The 5,924-nt window shown below is 37.4% G+C and overlaps 1 pseudogene; it reads right to left on the reverse strand.

The window, feature by feature from the left end:
- Positions 1-334: 334 nt before the first annotated feature.
- LOC121477936 lies at positions 335-1,023 on the reverse strand (annotated as a pseudogene).
- Positions 1,024-5,924: the final 4,901 nt, after the last annotated feature.

Genomic DNA, 5,924 nt, shown 5'->3' on the forward strand with positions numbered 1-5,924 from the left:
CTTACTGTTCTTATTGAGATCCGGCCATTTTCTTGAATACATGTTCTTCATTAAGTTTTTGGTTAATTTCCAGGGTTCTGAAAATGTTGATTTTTGACAATTTTTGCTTATGTTCTCACTGATCCTACAGAGGAGCAGATTTTCAGAGGTCCTTCCTCCACCATTCCAGAATTGTTTCCTCCATAAACAGTAATCTCTGTACTGTGTTGTAATACAATGATGCATTCAGGGCATGCTGAGGAACATTCAATTTTTTTTTAACGTTCTTAGTTTTTTAATCCTCTCATGAAAAATCTGCACAATCACCAAAGATAAAACCACTGCAGAATCCTTCTGTTGTCCAGTCTCCAGCTCACTTCTTTTTGCCAGCACCAACATTGGCTTTTGCAGTCCCCCTGACTTTCTTCATTCTGTTTTTGTGTTCTTTGCACTTTTTCTTGGTGTCTTTTTCTTCTCATACAGGCCATGTCTTGCAAGTCTATGTTTGGGTTCATTTTTCTTTGCATATTCCAAGGAATCATAAATCATGCCAAAGCCAGTTGTCTTGCCACCACCAAAATGGGTTCTGAATCCCAATACAAGTATGACATCTGGTGTGGTCTTGTACATTTTGGCTAGTTTTTCCCGAATTTCTGTCTTATGTACTGTTGCCTTCCTGGGGTGAAAAACATCAATGACTATCTGTTTCCGCTGAAGTAGTCAGTTGGTCATGAACTTCCTGGTCCAGATAGTTACTGGTGGCCGAGCTTAAAGCAGCCGGGGAGGAAAAGACAGAACATTCAATTTTGGCCGCAGACTGCTGTGCTTTTGGAGTTATCTCTTCTTTTCCTGCCTTTTTCTTAAAATGTTAACCTCTGGGTCCCCCACAGCAGACCCTTTCTCCTTGTTAATATATTACTCCCAATATGCTGTGGAGTTAATAATCAAATAGCCAAATAGGTTAGCATTATGTTAAAATAGCTTTGGATGGTCCATTGCGAAGTGTGTGGACTTTGTGACACATAGTGACTGCTTACAAATCATTTTGGATTTTTCTCTCCTATGTTTTAAAAATGAGGTTTCTAGATATGTGAATTTGGAAGCAAGTTGGTGATGTCAAAAATATGGGAGAGACTAGTCCCACAGTACTCCCTGCTGAGGATTATAATCAATTATATATGATTACATCTATAATAGTATACCTAATTCCAGGAAATGTGTTTAAGATAACGTTGAACAAACAGAGGGGTTTTGAGGTAACAGTAACCAGGATGGAAGGTGAGGAAGCTGAAACTATGCCATATGAGGAATAATTGGGAAGACAGGTGACATTGCATTCAGAGAAAGAAAAACTTGGATGAAAGGAAAAACTTACTGGAGAGTAGGATAGGGCTGATACAGCAATAAAATTATTCTGTTTCCATGCGTCATACTCATACCAAATGACATGATTATGACCAAAAAGCACAAGCTCTAACGGGACAGATTCTGACTCAGTAGAAGAGAAATTTCAAATAATGAGAAATACTCAATAATGCAATTGACTAAGCCTGGGGCTGGGAAACAAAAGTAAATTAGATAGAATCACTATTCTAGAGCCATTCATAAAGTGGAAGCTCCATTCTTAGTGATTAAATCAGGACTAAATGATCCTCTATTAAAACATACTGTATTGGGGCAGCCTGGGTAGCTCAGCGGTTTAGCGCCTGCCTGCAGCCCAGGGCCTGGTCCTGGAGACCCGAGATTGAGTCCCACGTCGGGCTCCCTGCGTGGAGCCTGCTTCTCCCTCTGCCTGTGTCTCTGCCTCTCTCTCTCTCTCTCTCTCTGTGTGTGTCTCATGAATAAATAAATAAAATCTTAAGAAAAAAACTGTATTGGATAGAAGACTAGGGTATATGACAGATAAGGCCCGTTCTACCATTTTCAGGGTCTGAGATACAGCTTGGAGTCCACTGGCATGCCTACAGAACTGGAAGATGAGCTTAGGCCAAGATAAAATATTCAGTGTGAGTCTAGAGTCTCCAAGGAATACATTATATTTTTGAACTCTTTGTCTACCAGATGGTCATCATGTATGAGGCTAGAGGCAAGTTAACTTTAGAGTTTTACTGGCACCTAGTGGTAAAGATGGATATCGATATAATCAAAAGACCATCTCTAAGTACCATAAACATATTTAATATTTACAAAAATTATAAATGCATATAGTGATAAAAACTTATTCATTCTTTGAACTCTCATCAAAAAAGATTTAAAATTATTTAAATGTTATCTTCAAGATATTTTTATCCTGAAGCTTCTTTTTTTTTCCTCTTCTGAAGATTTTATTTATTTGTTCATGAGAGACAGAGAGAGAGAGAGGCAGAGACACAGGCAGAGGGAGAAGCAGGTTCCACACAAGGAAAGGAGCCTGATGTGAGATTTGATCCCAGGACTTGGGATCATGCCCTGAGCTGAAGGCAGATGCTCAACTGTAGAGCCACCCAGGCATCCCTATCCTGAAGTTTCAAATTCTTTAGTATCTTCATAGATTTTATTTATGAGCAAACTTATAGTGTCATTACAGTCTCTTCTAATTCACATATTCCAGGTACATTATTTTCATGGTTTATGAAAACCACACAAACATCATCTAAACTATCAATGTATTAAATTTTAATTACAAATTAAAGTTGGTATCACTAGACCACAAAGGTAAATATCCTCCAATTCAAAGAGAGAATTACAGGTACCAATCTAATATCATTAACAGTATTTTTCACTATAGTAACAACTGATTTATAACATATTTGACAGGCCAGGAGGTTGGTTCCGGTTATATTTGGGAACTAATGCTAAGAAACAATATGTGCTAATTGGTCTGTGGGGAAATTAAACCCATTTGGGCCTCTCCAGAATGTCTTTATGCTAAATAAATTGAGATAAATGGCTACGGCTATTGAACTATAGAATATATATATAAACTTTCTGTAACTCACCTATACACAAAATAGAAAAGCAGAATGTGCCAAATTTTTCATAGTAAGTGAAGCATAAGAGTATTAAGCTTACAGATAAAAATAAATATAGCTGTTGTGATTGATATGCTTTAACATGATAAGAAAATGACAGTCTTGGGGCACTGAGTGACTCAGTAATTGAGCATCTGCCTTTGGCTCAGGTCGTGATCCCCGGGGTCCTGGGATGAGTCCTGCATGGGGCTCCCCACAGGGAACCTGCTTCTATCTCTGCCTGTGTCTCTGCCTCTCTCTGTCTCTCATGAATAAATAAATAAAATCTTAAAAAGAAAAGAAAAGAAAATGACAGTCTTCTGGAAAAGAAGAAGTGGGTATTGTTAACATTTTGATGGTTATGGTACCATTACATTTTGATATGATATGAAAATGCCACTTGTCTCATCCCCATTATAACTTTCAAAGGAATTATAATCTCCAAATACCTTTTCTTTCTGTAGGTCTTCCACCCTCCCATATTTCAAAAATAAAACAGGACTGATAAGCCAGTTCTTTTTCTTAATTACAAAGGCAAGCCTCTCTGTGTGGGGTGAAGACTATATCCTTGCAGGTGAGAAAGCAAGCCCAGGTGTCCATGCATCCAGGCACCCCCTGAGCTGCTCTGAGTGACTTTCCAGGTTATGCCAATATCCCTCAGCTCAACAGAAGTCAGAATGGCTTGGACTTGATGATGGAGAAAATTACTTTGACTTCCCTGACCTAATTTAGTGATATGGGAATTTATCACTACGAGGGATGACAGTCTCTATACATTTATTATATAACATGCATTTTATTACTATTTAGCTTCTGTTAGCCTAGTGTTAGTAGAAGCAATGGAAAGGAATAGAACTTACAGGAACAGTATTAGCAAATGTCAAAGACAGTTTGAAGTTTCCATTCAATATTTTTTCTCCAGATAATATATAACCTGTTTCTCTACATTTTCTCACAGGGACAGTGACCTCATCTCTATTTTTTCTTTAAAAAAGATTTATTTATTTGAGAAAGAGAGAGAGAGAGAGAGAGAGAGAACATAAGTGGGAGAGAGGCTGTGGGAGGAAGAGAATCTGAAGCAGATTCCTTGCTGAGTGGGGAGTGGGAAGGACTTGGGGCTTGAGAAGGACTTGGGGCAGGACCCTGAGATTGTGACCTCAGCCAAAACCATGACTCGGATGCTTAACTGACTGTGCCACCCAGGCGCCCCAGACCTAATCTTTTAATCATTCTTATTTCTCTCTAGTATTGAATAGGATGGCAGTTAAGCTTAACCAATTTCAGTGTGGGGTCTACAGATTTTCATGTATTACTAAATTGAATTAATTCATGGAATTATAGACCACAGGTCTGGATGTTTAGTGGAACATCTGCAAAGTGTTTAATGGGTTAGGGTACTGTAGAAGAGGATTAGAATTGTAGAAGATAATCAACCTCTAATCCATTTTGAAAGCATTCTTCAAATTGTAGGTATTTTAAAATCAATAACAATAATGATTCACAGTGACCTCAATTAAAAAAATGTCTTGCTCTTCCTGCCAAAATTAAAATCTTATATATTTCAGGTTGCTCATAAAGACTTTAACAACATGGAATAACCTAGCAATAGTAACAGGTGGGATTCCAATTTTTAAAGTGCTACTAACGCAATAATTTATTTAAAGTTATTCTTTGTACCTCACAAGGGCTCAAGGTTGTTTACAAGAAAGTACAGTAGATTAGAGGGAGGAAGATTTGGGTCAGCTTCCATCTCATTACTTAACTAGATTCATGACTTATAGTAAATCACTTAAAATCCCTGAGCTGCTGTTTCCTCGTGTAGACCCCTACCTCATTTAGCTCATCTGCTAGGCTGGCTTCCTGCAACAAACAGTGCCCAAAACACTGCAGGCATGCAGCTAATATTTGCCGGCATTGGTTGGACACGAAAATAAAAATATTGTCATGCATACCTCAGAAGTGTTGCCAGGAGGTTAAAATGATAAACTGGTATAATATGTGGAAAAATGGTTTGAGAACCATATAAGGCTATATAGACACACAGTGTGTTTCTTTTTACAAATGGAGGAAGATGTTCTTTTTCCATTTTTCAAGTGTGGATACATTTTTGGTACCTCACTTGAAATTAAGATAAATGTGTTAATAACTGCAAGTTATTTCAAATCATAAAGCTTATAAATCTACACATATGCTGAAAAAAATAAGCCATATCTACCTAAAGCTTCAGAGAACTTCAATGATTGCTTAAGATTAATGGGACTTTAGAGATAAAATACCTGTGATTTTCAATAGTGCAGGTAAACTCTTCAGACAAGTTCAGATTAAAAAGCCAAAGGTGAACTCCCTGTAACAGTCATAATCTATAATAGCTTTACTGTATTTTAAAGAGAGATTTACAGGTACTAACACTTAAGGTCTAAGATACAGTTAGGTGAAAAATGCAAACTAGACATTTATATTTTCATAAAGAGAAACGAACCTGTATTATCTTCCGATGTTCAAATATATGTGTATGAATATCTTGAAAAAGGCTGAGAAGGTACATACCTAATTATAATAATGATAACAGTGAGGATGGGAGTGGAACTGCAGAAGGGCGGGAAGGGACTTTGGCTTTATTGGTATTGTCTGGAATGTGATAATATCAGGAATGTGAAAAAACAGACAAGAGCATATGACCAAGTCACAGAATCTCTGGAGCCTTATTTAAATATTGAAGATGGAAGGTGTTCTTTCATGGAGTAGGTGAAATAGTTTTCCTACAGAGCAGAAAGGCTCAGTGGCTGACTGCAAACCGATACCTAACATTAAATATCATACAAAAAAAAAACAAAAAACCCTAACCCACAAAATTTAAGGGAAAACACATTGGTTCATTATATTCGTGGTAAGGGACAGCTTGTCATTAGACAGGTACAACACAGCCTCTAGATATTCTGCCATTAAATAAATGAA

The sequence above is a fragment of the Vulpes lagopus genome, chromosome 2 (assembly GCF_018345385.1).
Source record: "Vulpes lagopus strain Blue_001 chromosome 2, ASM1834538v1, whole genome shotgun sequence".
NCBI classification, from domain to species: Eukaryota; Metazoa; Chordata; class Mammalia; order Carnivora; family Canidae; genus Vulpes; species Vulpes lagopus.